Genomic DNA, 21,121 nt, shown 5'->3' with positions numbered 1-21,121 from the left:
GATCGCGTCCCTGCAGACCGGGTGAAAGGGTTAACTCCCATTTCACCCGATCTGCAGGGACAGGGGGAGTGGTAGTTTAGCCCAGGGGGGGTGGCTTCACCCCCTCGTGGCTACGATCGCTCTGATTGGCTGTTGAAAGTGAAACTGCCAATCAGCGATTTGTAATATTTCACCCATTATAACGGGTGAAATATTACAATCCAGCCATGGCCGATGCTGAAATATCATCGGCCATGGCTGGAAATACTAGTGTGCCCCCACCCCACCCCTCCGATCGCCCCCCCACCCCCCCGATCTGGCCGGTACACTGCTCCGGCTCCCCTCCATCCAGTGCTCCGCTCCCCCCCGTGCTCGTGTCCGCTCCCCCATGCTCCAATCACCCCCCCGTGCTCCAATCACCCCCCTGCACTCCGATCCACCCCCCCGTGCTCCGTTCCACCCCCCCGTGCTCCATTCCAGCCCCCACGTGCTCCGTTCCACGCCCTCCGCGCTCCGTTCCACCCCTCCCGCGCTCCGATTCCCCCCCCCGTGCTCCGATCCCCCCCCCGTGGTCCCCCCCCACCCTATCATACTTACCGATCCAGCCGTGGTCCCGTCCGTCTTCTCCCGGGCGCCGCCATCTTCCAAAATGGCGGGCGCATGCGCAGTGCGCCCGCCGAATCTGCCGGCCGGCAGATTCGTTCCAAAGTGCATTTTGATCACTGAGATATAATCTATCTCAGTGATCAAAATAAAAAAAATAATAAATGACCCCCCCCCCCTTTGTCACCCCCATAGGTAGGGACAATAAAAAAATAAAGAATTTTTTTTTTTTCCACTAATGTTAGAATAGGGTTAGGGTTAGGGGTAGGGTTAGGGTTAGGGTTAGGGGTAGGGTTAGGGGTAGGGCTGGGGTTAGGGTTAGGGGTAGGGTTAGGGGTAGGGTTAGGGTTAGGGGTAGGGTTAGGGCTAGGGTTAGGGCTAGGGTTAGGGTTAGGGTTAGGAATGTGCACACGTATTCTGGTCCTCTGCGGATTTTTCCGCTGCGGATTTGATAAATCCGCAGTGCTAAACCGCTGCGGATTTATGGCGGATTTACCGCGTTTTTTTCTGCGCATTTCACTGCGGTTTTACAATTGCGATTTTCTATTGGAGCAGTTGTAAAACCGCTGCGGAATCCGCACAAAGAAGTGACATGCTGCGGAATGTAAACCGCTGCGTTTCCGTGCAGTTTTTCCGCAGCATGTGTACAGCGATTTTTGTTTCCCATAGGTTTACATTGAACTGTACACTCATGGGAAACTGCTGCGGATCCGCAGCGTTTTCCGCAGTGTGTGCACATACCTTTAGAATTAGGCTATGTGCACACGGTGCTGATTTGGCTGCGGATTCGCAGCAGTGTTCCATCAGGTTTACAGTACCATGTAAACATATGGAAACCAAATCCGCTGTGCCCATGGTGCGGAAAATACCGCGCGGGAACGCTGCGTTGTATTTTCCGCAGCATGTCAATTCTTTGTGCGGATTCCGCAGCGTTTTACACCTGTTCCTCAATAGGAATCCGCAGGTGAAATCCGCACAAAAAACACTGGAAATCCGCGGAAAATCCGCAGGTAAAACACAGTGCCTTTTACCCGCAGATTTTTCAAAAATGGTGCGGAAATATCTCACACGAATCCGCAACGTGGGCACATAGCCTTAGGGTTAGGGTTGGAATTAGGGTTGTGGTTAGGGTTAGGGGTGTGTTGGGGTTAGGGTTGTGGTTAGGGGTGTGTTGCGGTTAGGGTTGTGTTTAGGGTTATGGCTACAGTTGGGATTAGGGTTAGGGGTGTGTTGGGGTTAGTGTTGGAGGTAGAATTGAGGGGTTACCACTGTTTAGGCACATCAGGGGTCTCCAAACGCAACATGGCGCCACCATTGATTCCAGCCAATCTCGTATTCAAAAAGTCAAATGGTGCTCCCTCACTTCCGAGCCCTGACGTGTGCCCAAACAGTGGTTTACCCCCACATATGGGGTACCAGCATACTCAGGACAAACTGCGCAACAATTACTGGGGTCCAATTTCTCCTGTTACCCTTGTGAATCTAAAAAAATGCTTGCTAAAACATAATTTTTGAGGAAAGAAAAATGATTTTTTATTTTCACGGCTCTGCGTTGTAAACGTCTGTGAAGCACTTGGGGGTTCAAAGTGCTCACCACATATCTAGATAAGTTCCTTGGGGGGTCTAGTTTCTAAAATGGGGTCACTTGTGGGGGGTTTCTACTGTTTAGGCACACCAGGGGCTCTGCAAACGCAACGTGACACCCGCATACCATTCCATCAAAATCTGCATTTCAAAAGTCACTACTTCCCTTCTGAGCCCCGACGTGTGCCCAAACAGTGGTTTACCCCCACATATGGGGTATCAGCGTACTCAGGAGAAACTGGACAACAACTTTTGGGGTCCAATTTCTCCTGTAACCCTTGGGAAAATAAAAAATTCTGGGCTAAATAATTATTTTTGAGGAAAGAAAACGTATTTATTATTTTCACGGCTCTGCATTATAAACTTCTATGAAGCACTTGGGGGTTCAAAGTGCTCACCACACATCTAGATAAGTTCCTTTCAGGGTCTAGTTTCCAAAATGGGGTCACTTGTGGGGGGTTTCTACTGTTTAGGCACATCAGGGGCTCTGCAAACGCAACGTGACGCCCGCAGAGCATTCCATCAAAGTCTGCATTTCAAAACGTCACTACTTCAATTCCAAGCCCCGGCATGTGCCCAAACAGTAGTTTACCCCCACATATGGGGTATCACCGTACTCAGGAGAAACTGGACAACAAATATTGGGGTCAAATTTCTCCTGTTACCCTTGGGAAAATTAAAAAATTCTGGGCTAAATAATTATTTTTGAGGAAAGAAAACGTATTTATTATTTTCACGGCTCTGCATTATAAACTTCTATGAAGCACTTGGGGGTTCAAAGTGCTCACCACACATCTAGATAAGTTCCTTTGGGGGTCTAGTTTCCAAAATGGGGTCACTTGTGGGGGGTTTCTACTGTTAAGCCACATCAGGGGCTCTGCAAACGCAACGTGACGCCCACAGAGCATTCCATCAAAGTCTGCATTTCAAAACGTCACTACTTCACTTCCGAGCCCCGGCATGTGCCCAAACAGTGATTTACCCCCACATATGGGGTATCAGCGTACTCAGGAGAAACTGGACAACAACTTTTGGGGTCAAATTTCTCCTGTTACCCTTGGGAAAATAAAAAATTGCAGGCTAAAAGATCATTTTTGAGAAAATAATTTTTTTTTTTATTTTCATGGCTCTGCGTTATAAACTTCTGTGAAGCACTTGGGGGTTCAAAGTCCTCACCACACATCTAGATTAGTTCCTTTGGGGGTCTAGTTTCTAAAATGGTGTCATTTCTGGGGGATCTCCAATGTTTAGGCACACAGGGGCTCTCCAAACGTGACATGGTGTCCGCTAATGATTGGAGTTAATTTTCCATTTAAAAAGCCAAATGGCATGCCATCCCTTCCGAGCCCTGCCGTGCGCCCAAACAGTGGTTTACCCCCACATATGGGGTATCAGCGTACTCAGGACAAACTGGACAACAATATTTGGGGTCCAATTTCTCCTATTATCCTTGGCAAAATAGGAAATTCCAGGCTAAAAAATCATTTTTGAGGAAAGAAAAATTATTTTTTATTTTCATGGCTCTGCGTTATAAACTTCTGTGAAGCACCTGGGGGTTTAAAGTGCTCAATATGCATCTAGATAAGTTCCTTGGGGGGTCTAGTTTCCAAAATGGGGTCACTTGTGCAGGAGCTCCAATGTTTAGGCACACAGGGGCTCTCCAAACGCGACATGGTGTCCGCTAACAATTGGAGCTAATTTTCCATTCAAAAAGTCAAATGGCGCGCCTTCTCTTCCGAGCCCTGCCGAGTGCCCAAACAGTGGTTTACCCCCACATATGAGGTATCGGCGTACTCGGGAGAAATTGCCCAACAAATTTTATGATCCATTTTATCCTACTGCCCATGTGAAAATGAAAAAATTGAGGCGAAAAGAATTTTTTTGTGAAAAAAAATTACTTTTTCATTTTTACAGATCAATTTGTGAAGCACCTGAGGGTTTAAAGTGCTCACTAGGCATCTAAATTAGTTCCTTGGGGGGTCTAGTTTCCAAAATGGGGTCACTTGTGGGGGAGCGCCAATGTTTAGGCACACAGGAGCTATCCAAACGCGACATGGTGTCCGCTAACGATGGAAATAATTTTTCATTCAAAAAGTCAAATGGCGCTCCTTCCCTTCCGAGCCTTACCATGTGCCCAAACAGTGGTTTACCTCCACATGTGAGGTATTGGTGTACTCAGGAGAAATTGCCCAACACATTTTAGGATCCATTTTATCCTGTTGCCCATGTGAAAATGAAAAAATTGAGGCTAAAAGAATTTTTTTGTGAAAAAAAAAGTACTTTTTCATTTTTACGGATCAATTTGTGAAGCACCTGGGGGTTCAAAGTGCTCACTATGCATCTAGATAAGTTCCTTGGGGCGTCTAGTTTCCAAAATGGGGTCACTTGTGGGGGAGCTCCAATTTTTAGGCACACGGGGGCTCTCCAAACGTGACATGGTGTCCGCTAAAGAGTGGAGCCAATTTTTGATTCAAAAAGTCAAATGGCGCTCCTTCCCTTCCAAGCCCTGCCGTGCGCCAAAACAGTGGTTTACCCCCACATATGAGGTATCAGCGTACTCAGGACAAATTGGACAACAACTTTCGTGGTTCAGTTTCTCCTTTTACCATTGGGAAAATAAAAAAATTGTTGCTAAAAGATAATTTTTGTGACTAAAAAGTTAAATGTTCATTTTTTCCTTCCATGTTGCTTCTGCTGCTGTGAAGCACCTGAAGGGTTAATAAACTTCTTGAATGTGGTTTTGAGTACCTTGAGGGGTGCAGTTTTTAAAATGGTGTCACTTTTGGGTATTTTCAGCCATATAGACCCCTCAAACTGACTTCAAATGTGAGGTGGTCCCTAAAAAAAATGGTTTTGTAAATTTCGTTGTAAAAATGACAAATCGCTGGTCGAATTTTAACCCTTATAACTTCCTAACAAAAAAAAATTTTGTTTCCAAAATTGTGCTGATGTAAAGTAAACATGTGGGAAATGTTATTTATTAACTATTTTGTGTCACATATCTCTCTGGTTTAACAGAATAAAAATTCAAAATGTGAAAATTGCGAAATTTTCAAAATTTTCTCCAAATTTCCGTGTTTATCACAAATAAATGCAGAATTTATTGACATAAATTTACCACTAACATGAAGCCCAATATGTCACGAAAAAACAATCTCAGAACCGCTAGGATCCGTTGAAGCGTTCCTGAGTTATTACCTCATAAAGGGACACTGGTCAGAATTGCAAAAAACGGCAAGGTCTTTAAGGTCAAAATAGGCTGGGTCTTGAAGGGGTTAAAGGGAATCTATGACCCCCCCGGATGTATACGACCTATTAATATGGGAATACAGGTATTAGAAATGTTACACCAGTCCTACCTGTATGCCTCATATTAATGGTCTTGTCATGGAGAAATGTTATATTCTTTCTTTATGTTAATGATTTCTTCTAGATTCCGGGGCGTGCGGTGCCTGGAGGAAATCCATGCCTCCAGTTCTCAGTGTAATAATACCCCCCTTCCATCAGCATCAGTTATGGCATCAGAATCCTGCGCCTGTGCCCTGCACTTCCTCAGAAATACATACCTCTGTATTAAAGGGATCGTTTTGTAGAGGACGATAACTAGTCCTGTTCTTGAATATCTTTGGTTCAGGTAATGATTTATTTTCATCTGGCACCTTCTGACATGTGTGGCAGGTGCCATTTTCAGACTTTTTTTTTCTGATTAATTTATATATAGCATGATATAAAATAATGAACTGCACATTCCACATTACACATGTGATCATGCTGCAGAGCAGACGCCACCTCCTGCCTGATGATTTTTTTCAATATATATATTTATTATGTAAAATAGGGGGCAGGTCTCTGAGGGATCAGTGATCTGTCAGAAGCCAAACTGATGAATACCTAATCAGAGCACCACATGAAGCCCCCTCCCCCCCCCCCCCCCAACAGCACCGGAGCACGAGGATCTCATTAAGTCAAAACTGAAAATAAAGATTACAACAACCAAAAGATTGATTTCATCAACCAAGGTATTATTTTAATCAGTATAACAGTGCCGACCTGACACTGTCTATAGGTTACTGTGCACAATCAGCTGACAGGTTCCCTTTAAGAATACAATTGCTGGTGTTTGTTCATTCTGCCTTCCAAAAATTGGAATAGAAAGCCATCAAAAAGTGTAATGTGTCCAAAAATGTTACCAATAAAAACAGTGACTTGTCCCGCAAAAAATAAGCCCTCACATGACTCTCAGCGGAAATATGGAAAAATGATAGCTCTCAAAATATGGCAATGCAAAAATTTGTTTTTGTTAAAACAAAAAGTGTCCTTTAGTGTGTGACAGCAGCCAAACATAAAAAAAAATGTAAAACTGGTATCACACCAATCTGAAGAATAAAATTGTCTAACAACTTATATCACATAGTAACATTGTAACATAGTTATTAAGGTTGAAGGAAGACTTTAAGTCCATCTAGTTCAACCCATAGCCTAACCTAACATGCGCTAACATGTTGATCCAGAGGAAGGCAAAAAAAAACATGTGGCAAATAGTAAGCTCCACTTTGGGGAAAAAAATTCCTTCCCGACTCCACATACGGGCAATCAGACTAGTTCCCTGGATCAACGCCCTATCAAGGAATCTAGTGTATATATCCTGTAACATTATACTTTTCCAGAAAGGCATCCAGTCCCCTCTTAAATTTAAGTAATGAATCACTCATTACAACATCATACGGCAGAGAGTTCCATAGTCTCACTGCTCTTACAGTAAAGAATCCGCGTCTGTTATTATGCTTAAACCTTCTTTCCTCCAGACGTAGAGGATGCCCCCTTGTCCCTGTCTCAGGTCTACAATATGATTAAAAAGATCATCAGAAAGGTCTTTGTACTGTCCCCTCATATATTTATACTTTAAAATAAGATCACCCCTTAGTCTTCGTTTTTCCAAACTAAATAGCCCCAAGTGTAATAACCTATCTTGGTATTGCAGACCCCCCAGTCCTCTAATAACCTTGGTCGCTCTTCTCTGCACCCGCTCTAGTTCAGCTATGTCTTTCTTATACACCGGAGACCAGAACTGTGCACAGTATTCTAAGTGTGGTCGAACTAGTGACTTGTATAGAGGTAAAATTATGTTCTCCTCATGAGCATCTATGCCTCTTTTAATGCATCCAATTGTTTTATTTGCCTTTGTAGCAGCTGCCTGACACTGGCCACTGAATATGAGTTTGTCATCCACCCATACACCCAGATCTTTTTCATTGACGATTTCGCCCAGAGTTTTAGAATTAAGCACATAATTATACATCTTATTACTTCTACCCAAGTGCATGACCTTACATTTATCCCCATTAAAGCTCATTTGCCATTTATCAGCCCAAGCTTCTAGTTTACATAAATCATCCTGTAATATAAAATTGTCCTCCTCTGTATTAATTACCCTGCAGAGTTTAGTGTCATCTGCAAATATTGAAATTCTGCTCTGAATGCCCCCTACAAGGTCATTAATAAATATGTTAAAAAGAAGAGGGCCCAATACTGACCCCTGTGGTACCCCACTGCTAACCGCGACCCAGTCCGAGTGTGCTCCATTAATAACCACCCTTTGTTTCCTATCCCTGAGCCAGCTCATAACCGATTTACACATATTTTCCCCTATCCCCATTATTCTCATTTTATGTATCAACCTTTTGTGTGGCACCGTATGAAAAGCTTTTGAAAAGTCCATATACACTACGCCCACTGCTTTCCCTTGGTCTAGTCCAGAACTTACCTCTTCATAGAAGCTGATCAGATTAGTCTGACATGAACGGTCCCTAGTAAACCCGTGCTGATACTGGGTCATGAGGTTATTCCTCCTCAGATACTCCAGTATAGCATCCCTTATAATGCCCTCCAGGATTTTACCCACAGTAGAGGTTAAGCTTACTGGCCTATAATTACCGAGTTCAGTTTTTGTTCCCTTTTTGAATATTGGCACCACATTTGCTATACGCCAGTCCTGTGGTACAGACCCTGTTATAATGGAGTCTTTAAAGATTAAAAATAATGGTCTATCAATGACTGTACTTAATTCCTGCAGTACTTGGGGGTGTATCCCATCTGGGCCCGGAGATTTGTCAATTTTAGTGATTTTTAGACGCCGCCGCACTTCCTGCTGGGTTAAGCAGGTGACATTTAATGGGCAATTTTTATCACTAGTCATTTTGTCTGCCATGGGATTTTCTTGTGTAAATACTGATGAAAAAAAGTCATTTAGCATATTGGCTTTTTCCTCATCCTCATCCACCATTTCACCCAGACTATTTTTAAGGGGGCCAACACTATCATTTTTTAGTTTCTTACTATTTACATAGTTAAAGAATATTTTGGGATTATTTTTACTCTCTCTGGCAATAAGTCTCTCTGTCTCAATCTTTGCTGCCTTGATTTGCTTTTTACAGAATTTATTTAATTTTCTGTATTTATTTAATGCCTCATCACTACCTACTTCCTTTAATTCTCTAAATGCTTTCTTTTTGTCACTTATTGCACCCCTCACAGCTCTATTTAGCCATATTGGTTTCCTCCTATTTCTGGTATGTTTATTCCCATACGGTATATACTGTGCACAGGTCCTATCCAGGATGCTAATAAACGTCTCCCATTTTCTTTGTGTATTTTTGTGTCTCAGGATATCGTCCCAGTTAATTGCACCAAGATCCTCTCTCATCCGTTGGAAATTTGCCCTCCTTTAGTGTCCTTGTAACCCCTCTAATACACATCTTATTAAAGGATACATGAAAACTTATTATTTTGTGATCACTATTTCCCAAGTGACCCCCAACCCTTATATTTGCTATGCGGTCTGGCCTGTTGGTTAATATTAGGTTTAGCAGTGCCCCCCTTCTTGTTGGGTCCTGAACCAGTTGTGAAAGGTAATTGTCTCTCATAGTTGTCAAAAACCGATTACCTTTGCTGGAACTGCAGGTTTCTGTTCCCCAATCTATTTCAGGGTAGTTGAAGTCCCCCATAATAATGACTTCTCCTTGAGTCGCAGCTTCATCTATTAGCTTTACGAGGATATTCTCCATTGCTTCCATTATTTTTGGAGATTTATAACAAACCCCTATCAGTAATTTATTATTTTTCCCCCTCCCCTTATCTCCACCCACAGGGACTCTACATTTTCATTAGAGTCACCTATATTATCGTGCAGGATGGGTTTTAAGGACGATTTTACATATAGACACACCCCTCCCCCTCGCTTATCTGTACGGTCATTTCTGAACAGGCTATAGCCCTGCAAGTTAAGAGCCCAGTCATGGCTCTCATCCAGCCACGTTTCAGATATCCCCACCATGTCATAATTATGCTCCAACAACATTAGTTCTAATTCGTCCATTTTGTTGGCGAGGCTTCTGGCATTAGTATACATGCACTTTATGTTCCTCTCTGTACCTCTATTCTTTCTTAAATTATTAATTGATCTAACCCCACCCCCCATGCCACCGCCACCCCCATCTTCCTTATTTGTGCCCAGGTCTCTATCTGCACTATCTTCCCCTCCTATAAATTGAATACCCTCCCCCCAATCCCTAGTTTAAACACTCCTCCAACCTTCTAGTCATTTTCTCCCCCAACACAGCTGCACCCTCCCCATTGAGGTGCAGCCCGTCCCTAGCGTAGAGCCTGTAGCCAACTGAGAAGTCGGACCAATTCTGCAGGAACCCAAACCCCTCCTTCCTACACCAATTCTTGAGCCACTTATTAACCTCCCTAATCTCCCGTTGCCTTTCTGGCGTGGCACGTGGTACAGGCAGTATTTCGGAAAATACCACGTTGGAGGTCCTTGCTTTCAGCTTACAGCCTAATTCCCTGAAATCATCTTTAATGACCTTCCACCTACCTCTAACTTTGTCATTTGTGCCAATGTGCACCATGACCGCTGGGTCCTCACCAGCCCCTCTCAGTAATCTGTCCACCCGATCAGCAATGTGTCGGACTCGAGCGCCAGGTAGGCAGCACACCGTTCGACGATCCCTGTCTTTGTGACAGGTGGCCCGATCTGTTCCCCCTAATAATTGAGTCCCCCACTACCAGCACCTGTCTGGCCTGCCCTGCTCTCCTATTTCCCTCCTTACTGGAGCAGTCACTTCTCCGGCTTTCAGAGGACATGCCTGGCTGCAGCAGTGCTACCCCTGTACTGGCACCTCCCTCATCTGCCAACTTAGCAAACTTATTGGGGTGTGCTAGATCAGGACTAGCCTCCCTGGCACTCTTCCCTCTACCCGGCCTTCTGTCACCCAGCTTGCTACTTCACCATCCTGCAGCTCCATCCTACCATCCCCCACCTCATCTATCCCATTGAGCTACTGCTCAGTGAGCAGAAGACTCCTTTCCATGTTGTCAATGGATCTCAGTGTTGTCAGCTGCACATTTAGATCCAGAATCTGGGCTTCCAAATGCACAACGTGCTCACACCTCGCACAGCAGTATGCACCTCGACCGGCTGATCAACGACTGCATATATGTGGCAAGGTGTGCACTGGATGGCATTAACGATAGTGGAGCACATTCCCTAATGGGGATTGCACCAGACAGAACCGTTAAATAAAAAACAAAAACAAATGCAAAGTATTAATAAAACACAGACAGCAATTCAGTAATTCCTCCCTTGGAAACTCCCTGAATCCAAAGTCACTGAATCACAAGTCACACTTACCGCCGTTCATACTTACGCTCAGTTCACACTCGCTAAGCTGAGGATTTAAAGATTTTTTTTTCTTTTTCCCCTCAGCTGCAATCCACCTTGCTGTTCAACGCACTTCCAAAAAGGAAGGAATGTTGCAAAAAATAAAACCAATTCTTCACCTGCTGTTAATTTTTTCATTCTGCCTCCCAAAGTAAGGCTCGGCTCACCAGGCTTACACCGGGGTTTCCATGTAAATCTCTAAAATACGCGATTGAGACAGAAACCCCGGAGGAAGATTCCCTATAATGAGGCACATGGAAGGCACTGTGGACGCCATGTGACCTATGATCAGGCGGAGTGCATCTTTTTTGGCGTGCATAAAAGTGCCTTCAACCACAGTTTTGGGCACCTCTGAAAAGGACAACACTGAACAGAGGCCAGACGGAGTCCAGAGTAACTCTGCTGCCTCATTATAGTGATTGGATCCCTCGGGGGTTTCATCTGTCACGTCATTCAGAGATTTAGATGGAAACCTCAATGTAAGTGCTCAGCATAGATACCAAACTTTATGTAATATATTCCTAACAAAAGCTTCAAATCACTCCACACAAAAAAAGTCCCCATTCATGTCCGTCATCTTTCAATGGAAATATAGGTGCCACGTTACTGGTAGCACAAAGGCTTGGGAAAAGCAAAATGGCTCCTCGGCCTCCAAAAGAAATCCAGCAAATTCTGTGCTCCCAAATTCAAATGTCCCTCTCTATTCTGAACCCCACAGTGTACCTAAACCACATTTAGCATCCATATGTTTGGCATTTCTGTAGCGAGAATAGCCTGCCTAATTTACAGCTGCTTGTCTCCAGAAGGATGTACTGGTCACTAAAACGGCAATTTGCAATTTTTACTCAACTGCTGCTTGTTTCTGGCGAACAACCATGGAGTCAAAATAGTCACTACACCTGTAGATAAATTCCTAAAGGGGTATAATTTCCAAAATTGGGTCACTTGACAGGCGATTCTGCTCTTCCAGCAATTAGGGGCTCTGTGTATAGAGTCTGCAAACTATTCTAGGACAATCTGCGCTCCGGGAGGAAAATAGCGCTCCGCCCTTCCAGAGTCACGCCGTATGGCTAAGCAGTACTGTACAACCACATATTGGGTATTTCTACATTCAGCCGGAATTGTGGGACAAATTTCAGTGCCATTTTTACCCATTTCCCAGTATGAAAATATAAAATCTGAGGCTTAAACAAAATTTTGGTGGTGAAACACGTGCTCATATTTTTCTTCACAACCCAATGATATAAAATTCCATGACCCACATGTGTTGTTAGTATGATCACTGCACCCCTCCCTATATTAAGTAATTGAAGTGCAGTTGGTAAAATAGGGTTTCTTATGAAGGAGGGGGGATTCTGCTGTTCTGGCACCTCAGATGCTCTGCCAATGTGACATGGCACCCTCAAACCAGTCTAACAATATCTGAACTCGAATGTGGCGCTCCTTCCCTTCTAAGGGCTCCTTCTCACTTGCGAGCAACTCGGATGAGTCTCGTAAGTTTAATACCCGGCTCTGCACCTGGCACTCAGATCGGAGCGTGTGGCCGCATAGGAATACATGCAGCCCCACGCTCCTCTGTGCCAGGTGCACAGCCGGGGTATTGCAGTGCAAGACTCATCCGAGTCTTGCCCAAGTGAGAAGGAGCCCTAAGCTGTGCACTATGCCTCAAAAGTAGTTTTCGACCTCATATGTGGTATTGTTGTACTCTGGAGAAATTGAACAATGAATTTCTGGGTCCATTTTCTCTTGTTATCCTTGTGAGAATGAAAACATTTGGGACTAAAAACATTTTTGGGTGAATTTTTTTTCCTCATTTCCACAGATTAACATTGTAAAATTCTGAGAAGCACCTGTGGGCTCAAGGCGCACACCACACATCTAAATTCCTTGAGGGATTTAGTTTCCAAAACAGTGTGATTTGTGAGGGTTTCCATTGTTTAGGCACATCAGGGGCTCTCCAAACACAACATGACACCTGCAAACCATTTCATCAAAGTCTGCATTCAAGAACTTAATTCCTTTTCCGAGTCCTGTCGTGTGCCCAAACAGTTCCGTATTTTCCGGCGTATAATACAACTTTTTAACCCCTAAAAATTGTCCCAAAAGTCGGGGGTCATCTTATACGCCGGGTACGGCGTGTGCAGGGAGCGATCCTGGATGTTCCCAGGGTCTAAAGGAGAGGAGACTCTCCTTCAGGCCCTGGGATCCATATTCATGTAAAAAATAAAGAATAAAAATAAAAAATATGAATATACTCACCCTCGGATGGGCCCTGGCTCACAGCGCTGCAAACGTCTGCCTCTGTTCCTAAGAATGCAGTGAGTGAAGGACCTTCGATGACGTCACGGTCACGTGAGCAGTCAGGTGACCGGTCACCTGACCACGACGTCATCGAAGGTCCTTCACTCACTGCATTCTTAGGAACGGAGGCAGACGATAGCAGCGCTGAGAGCCAGGGGCCGTCGGAGGGGTGAGTATATCCATATTTTTTTATTTTTATTATTTATGTTTAACATGAATATGGATCCCAGGGCCTGAAGGAGAGTCTCCTCTCCTCCAGACCCTGGGAACCACACACCGTATAAGATGACTGGGTGTATAAGATGACCCCCGTCTTATACGGCGGGTATATCCCAAATTCCATATTTTATATGGAAAAGTTGGGGGTCGTCTTATACGCCCAGTCGTCTTATACACCAGAAAATACGGTAGTTTACCACCACATATTGAGTAGACACAGAAGAAAAAAACCCCATTGCATATTTAATATGCCAAAAGTGGGGATACTAAGTAGTATCAACCCACATTCACAATATTTTATTGACTCCGTAATGTAACTATATAAATAGGAGAAAAACTGGAGTAACCAATAAATAAGTAAGAAAGTACAAAATTTATTTAAAAAAAAATCTAAGAAAAACACATGTAATAAAATTGTCAATCAGGACAAGGACACGGAAGTACATACAGTAGTGCGGTGCACATGGGAGTTCAGAGGTAATACATCTATCTGATTTACATTTGAATGCTTGTCCATGTGCTAGGTTAGTAGAGCCAAAAATAAGGCACAATAAATAAAGCCCAAGTATTGTATAACAATGCGGGGATCCACAGCAGCAGCGGGAGCTCTATAGCAAGGTTTAAAGCCAAAACTAAGGCAAAAAAAAAAAAAAGGGTCAGGGTAAATCAGAATAGATCAAGCCCAGCTGGAGATCCGCAGAGTAAAGGGACTGTATCATAAATTAAGGGCAAAACTTACCAGGCCCAGTGCACAACACTACTCAGATGGTAATGAGCCCCAAATGATGGCGGGTGACCCCAATCATTTGGGGCTCATTACCATCAGGAAATACAATCAAACCCCCAAAATGTATCAGAGAAAGTTACGGAACCTACAACCTACAATGTGGATCACCTGACAGCTATGCAGATTTCGTGAGCAACTTGAGGATCACGTTCCACCAATGGATCAGGAGACTTTCTGTTAACAATTTTGAGGACTTAACGGATCTTAAGGTCATGGATTCAATTACTTCATATGGAATGTGCCCCATGGATGTATGACAATTTGTGTGTGATCGAGAGCCACAAACTGCAGATCAGATTGCAGACTGTTATGTGGCTAACAGGGTGACTGAGGTGCGGAAGCCATCGGGATTCAGCTGGAAGGGAGGCAAGCCAAACGGGGACCCTTCTCCCTCTGCCAGCTGATCACCAGTGCTGTCCAAGCCCACCTCCTATGGGATCCCGGGGACTAGACATTCTTTAGGTGATGCATGCCGATGCTTCTGCAACAAAGTGGGACATGTTAGCGCTGTCTGCCCTCATAGGGAGAAATGCCTAACTACAACACTGTCTGGGCCCCCACCTTCTGTCCTCTTTGTGGCTGGCTCTGATGCGAGGACTAATGAGAACTGTCAATCTGTCACTGTTGGCAATAAAGTTACCATTGGTCTGAGACACTGGGGCAGAGGTGACTCTGGTGCATCCAGCAATGGTAAACCCTGCCGATATCATACCAGGAAAGACAATGTCTATAACTGGGATTAGAGGGGTCAGCCCTGCCCATGACCCGTGTATACCTGGACTGTGGAACAGGGAGAGGACAGAGAGAAGTGGGAGTATCAGAGGCTATTCCCACCAATGTGCTGCTAGGCACCGACTGGGGGGGGAGAATGGTGTCCCAATATGTTCCTCCATTGCAAGTAAATGCTACAGAGAAGGTGGAAGCAAATGACCCACCTGAGATCCCCTTGCGAGGAGGGAAATTGTACCAATGCACAGGAATGTACGTATGTGGCCGCTGTGACCCGGAGTCAGGCTGCGGCTCAAACTGAACCCCAGAGATTAGAAGATGAGCCTCAGACAGAACTACCAGGAGGGCCATACTATGGCCCAGGAGCCTCCTCACATGGCAGACCCACCAATGTCCCTGATAACAGACACTGAAGATTCAGATTCAGCTTCAGACCAGAGACTGGCAGTCACACTAGGCCATGGCCTGCAGACTGACAGTCAGAGCTTCCAGGAGGCCGTGCAGACTGATGTCAGTCTTGAGAAGCTCAGATGTCTTGCAGACCAACCCCCTGCTGCTTCTGACAAAGAGAATATTCTGGGAGCAGGGCAGACTGTATAGAGACACTCCCCATGGATACTACAGAAACTTGGAACTGTGAAAAGCATCTGGTCGTTCCTTATCTATTTAGGGAACAGTTAAGGTACCGTCACACTTGGTACGATTGTAATGCCAGACTGAGGGCCTACAAGGAGGGGCAGGAGGTTTGGGTGTTGGTCCCTATTTTACAGAATAAACTACAGGCCACATGGGAGGGACCATACACTATACACGAGCAGCTAAATGATGTTAATTATCTGGTGACCCTAGATGAACATGCAAAGCGTCAGAAAGTATTCCATGTTAATATGTTGAAGGCTCATCATGACAGAGACCTGTTTCTTACCGGTCTGAAGCCTGCCTCAAGAGGGGGAAGCTGATCTGTTACTGGATGTGGGGGCTGGGACCTTAATCCCATATGACGTACTATCCCATCGAGGTGACCTGGGATTTAATTCCCAGTGACAAGATAGTACATCATAGTCGATCAGCGGCGCTCACGGGGGGAGCGCGGCCGGGCGTCAGCTATCGCAGCTGACATCCGGCACTATGTGCCAGGAGCGGTCAGGGACCGCTCTTGGCATACTAACACCCGGGACACTGCGATCAAAGATGATCGCAGCATTCCAGCGGCATAGAGAAGCATCGAGCAGGGAGGGGACTCCCTGCGTGCTTCCCTGAGACCCTTGGAGCAACGCATTGCTTCGATGGTCTCCTACCTCCTCTTCCCTGCAGGCCTGGATCCAAAATGGCCATGGGGGGGCCTTCCGGGTCCTGCAGGGAGGTGGCTTTCAAGTGCCTGTTCAGAGCAGGCACCAGGAAACCTCCCTGCAGTTCCTGTGTGATCGCTGATCTGACACAGTGCACTGCAGAGTGTCAGATCAACGATCTAACACTATAATGTGATGTCCCCACCTCCACCCCATGGCAATGTAAAAATAATAAAATATTCACATGTGTAAAAAAAAAAAAAATTCCTAAATGATGAAAAAAAAATATATTGTTCCAATAAATACATTTAATTTATCTAAATAAAAAAAAAACAGAACAATAAAAGTACACATATTTAGTATCGCTGCGTCTGTAACGACCCGACCTATAAAACTGTCCCACTAGTAAACCCCTTCAGTGAACACCGTTAAAAAAAAAAACAAAAAAAATGACCCTTTATTATCGTACCGCCAAACAAAAAGTGGAATAACACGTGATCAAAAAGACGGATATAAGCAACCATGGTACCACTGAAAATGTCATCTTGTCCTGCAAAAAACGAGCCGCCATACAATGTCATCAAAGAAAAAATAAAAAAGTTATAGTCCTCAGAATAAAGGTATGCAAAAATAATTATTTTTTATATAAAACAGGGATTTTTGTGTACTCACCGTAAAATCCTTTTCTCAGAGCCAATCATTGGGGGACACAGGACCATGGGTGTTATGCTGCTGCCACTAGGACACTAAGCAAATACAGAAAGGATATCTCCCCCCCTGCAGTATACACCCTCCTGCTGGCTGTAAGTGAACCAGTTCGGTAACAAACCAGTAGGAGCTTAACATTTAACCAGGATGAACTATGTCAAAACCAAGTCAACACAGAAAAAGCCAATAAGCTAAAAGGGTGGGTGCTGTGTCCCCCAATGATTGGCTCAGAGAAAAGGATTTTACGGTGAGTACACAAAAATCCCTGTTTCTCCTACGCCTCATTGGGGGGGACAGGACCATGGGACGTCCTAAAGCAGTCCCTGGGTGGGAAACAATCAACTACAATTGCTCCTTGAACCCACAAATTACAGATGCGGCACTGCCGCCTGCAAAATTTGTCTGCCAACGGTCGCATCTGCCGAGGCCTGAGAGTGAATATGGTAATGTTTTGTAAACGTATGCAGGCTGGACCAAGTTGCAGCTTTGCAAACTTGGGCTGCCGAATCTTGGTGCTGGATGGCCCAAGACGCACCCACTGACCGAGTGGAATGAGCCTTAATCCCTTCTGGGACAGAATGACCTCTGACTCGGTAGGATTCCTGAATAACCGACCGAATCCATTTGTCTATTGTCGCCTTGGAAGCGGAAAACACTTTCCTTGGTCCTTCCGGGAGCACGAACAGGGATCTGACCTGCGGAAAGGCGCTGTCCACGAGACGCATATCCTTAGAGCTCTCACTAAATCCAGTGTGTGAAGGGCCTTCTCGATGCAATGTACTGGTGCCAGACAGTGACAGAAAAAAACAATCTCCTCAATGAGATGAAAAGGGGAGTCAACTTTCGGTAGAAAAGATGGGGATGTTCTCTACACCACCCTATCCTGATGAAAATTCAGGAGCAGAACTTGAGAAGACAAAGCCGCCAGCTCGGAGACTCGTGTAATAGAGGTGACCACAATTAGGAAAGCAACTTTCCATGAAAGAAAGGGAAACCTCCTGTAGAGGTTCGAAAAGAGCCTGTTGCAAAACTCCGAAGACCAGAATAAGGACCCATGGTTCCAACGGCATCTTATAGGTGGGCACCCGATGGGAGACTCACTGAATAAACGTCTTGACTTGTAATCTGTTGGCAATCCTGCGTTGGAACAGAACAGATTAGGCAAGACCCAAGTCCAAACCCGTTTGTAGGAATTTGAAAATAGAAAAAAGAAGAGAACATCCTTGGTCGTTGCACCATGAGAAGGTGGTCTTCCAGGTGCGATGATAAATACCCATAGATGAAGGCTTTCTAGCGCTGATCATGGTAAATGGGGCCCCGAGACAGCAAATCTGCGCGATTTGGTAATCGCCAGGGAACGTTGGCGACTAGTTGAATGAGTTCCGCGTACCACGCCCGGCGCGGCCAATCTGGCGCAATCAGGATTACCAGTACCCTCTTCGCTCTAATCTTCTTGATGACTCTCGGCAGTAAAGGAAGCGGGGGAAATATGTACGAAAGCCGAAAATGATGCCACGGGAGTACGAAAGCATCTGCCCCGATGGCTGCCGGATCGTGGGACCAAGCTGTGAAGTCAGGAAGTTTGGAATTTAGCCATGAGGCCATCAGATCCACATCCGGAATTCCCCGACGACAGCAGATCTGGTGGAAGATCTCCAGATGGAGAGACCACTCCCTGGAGTCGATGCCTTGACGACTGAGGAAATCTGCCTCCCAATTGTCCACTCCCGGGATGTGAACTGCAGAAATCAGAGCGGTTTTCCTCGGCCCATCGGAGGATGTGGCCCACCTTAGTCATGGCTGCCTTGCTGCAGGTTCCCCCTTGGTGGTTGATGTATGCCACTGCAGTGGCATTGTCGGACAGAATCCTGATTGGGTGACCCGCCTGGAAGGGAGGGAATTGGAGAAGCGCCAACCTGATTGCCCGAATTTCCAAGAATTGATCGGAAGATGTGATTCCTAGAGGGACCAGCGGCCCTGAGCAGTGTGATGAAGGAGCACCGCTCCCCAGCCTAGAAGACTGGCATCTGTTGTCAGAACTAACGAAAGTACTGGAAGAAATGACTTCCCTTGATTCAGGGAGGATTTCACTGTTCACTGTTGTGAATTCCGTTCTTGGTTGTAAGTAGTATTTTTGTGAGTTCTGCTCTTGGGCTCCTCCTGTGGTCTTTAGTGGTATTGCTGCTTTTTGGATTTAGCTTCTCAGCTGTTTCCTTTGATTGTCTTTTGGGCTCGGCTATATTAGTCTGGCCTTAGCCCTCATTCAATGCCAGTTGTCAATTGTCTTTGCCTGGAGTCATTGCTCTTTGGATTTTCCTGCCAATCTGACCAAGTTCTGCTAAGCTAAGTCCTTTCATGTCCTTTGCAGTTCACTTATTGTGGACTTGTTGTTTTGTACTGTCTTGTTTTGCTCATTTGTCCAGTTTATCAGTATGGATCTATTTAGCTAAACTGGAAGCTCTGGGCAGCAGAGTTTGCCCTCCACACCTTTAGTTAGGTGTGGAGATTTTTGCATTTCTCTGCGGTGGACTTTTTCTAGTTGTTTTCTACTGACTGCACAGAGCTCTTTTCTGTACTTTCCTTTTTAGCTAGAAGTGGCCTCCTGTGCTCAATCTTGTTTCATACTACGTATGTCATTTCCTTCTCCTCTCACAGTCATTACATGTGGGGGGCTGTCTTTCCTTTGGGGATTTTCTGAGGCAAGATAGTTTTCCTGCTTCTATCTTTAGGGGTAGTTAGTTCTTAGGCTGTGACGAGTTGCATAGGGAGCGTTAGGAGCAATCCACGGCTGCTTCTAGTTGTGTGTTGAGCTTAGGGTCTGCGGTCAGTATAGATACCACCTGCTCAGAGCTAGTCTCATGTCGCTCCATAATCACCAGACCATAACAGTTCACCACCTGAGAGACTGACTCACCATGGAAGGAGGAACCGACATCCTGGAAGAGAGCACCTTGGCAAGGTACAACCCCTGGAGTACAAGGGGTTCTGACGATCGGAAGAGTCGTCCGTAATAGTGCCCTGGTTAGTGGAAGGGTCTCGGAACGAGTCTAACGCTTTTGCCAGAGATGCCATAGACCGGGAAAGGGAGGTAGCCCACTCAGGGGGACTAGGCTCACTGGGTTCGGTATCAGTAGCAGGTGGTTCCTGAGCAGTCACCGGTCCACAAGCTGTGCATAATGCAGTATTGCAACCCCGGGGTAATGACACCTTACAAAAGGTACATGCCGCGAAGAACACTGTGTGGGTCTTCCCAGACTTTTTGTGAGACTTTGATTGAGACATAGCATAGCCTTGAGGAGAGCGCTTACTAACAGGGGAAGGGTTAAGCTATGTTTCTGCAGCTTACCCAGGTCCTGTGTCTTGAGTCCCCAGGGGAGGTCCGCAGTGTATACACAGAAATCGCTCATCCTGAAGGCTGTGATTCAAAAAGGCTGGAGCAGCACTGCAGCATCAGCCCTGTGGGTGTACCAAGATGGCCGCCGAGATCAGGAAGTGACAGCGCTTCTCAGGGTACGAGAAGCGCCAGAGTGGGCGTTGCCAAAACTTCAGCCTGTGTGAAGGGGAAAACCGCGGGCTAAATTTAAAAACCTGCAGCACTGGGACCGCTATTAGGGCCATACTTAAGCCACACCCCTTCATTGAATTGCCGCACTGCAGAAAACCCATAGACCCGGGCTTTAATGTGTGGACCTCTCATACCCCCCCCCCAAAGAAATTAATGAGTAGTTGGTTTTTGTTCATTCTACTTCACAAAAATCGGAATAAAAAATGATCAAAAAAATGTCACGTGCCCGAAAATGGTACCTATAAAAACGTCAACTCGTCCGGCAAAAAACAAGACCTCACATGACTCTGTGGACCAAAATATGGAAAAATGATAGCTCTCAAATGTGGAGACGCAAAAACTATTTTTTGCAATAAAAAGCGTCTTTTAGTGTGTGACGGCTGCCAATAATAAAAATCCGCTTAAAAACCCGCTATAAAAATAAAACAAACCCTCCTTCATCACCCCCTTAGACAAAAATGATAAAAATGTTTTTTTTAAAATGTATTTATTTCCATTTTCCCACTAGTGTTAGGGTTGGGGCTAAAGTTAGGGCTACAGTTAGGGTTGGAGGCTAAAGTTAGGGTTTGGATTACATTTACCATTGGGTTTATGGGTTGGGGGTGTGTTTGGATTAGGGTTTCAGTTATAAT

The sequence above is a fragment of the Ranitomeya imitator genome, chromosome 5 (genome assembly GCF_032444005.1).
Source record: "Ranitomeya imitator isolate aRanImi1 chromosome 5, aRanImi1.pri, whole genome shotgun sequence".
Lineage (NCBI taxonomy): Eukaryota > Metazoa > Chordata > Amphibia > Anura > Dendrobatidae > Ranitomeya > Ranitomeya imitator.
This window is presented reverse-complemented; position numbering follows the sequence as displayed.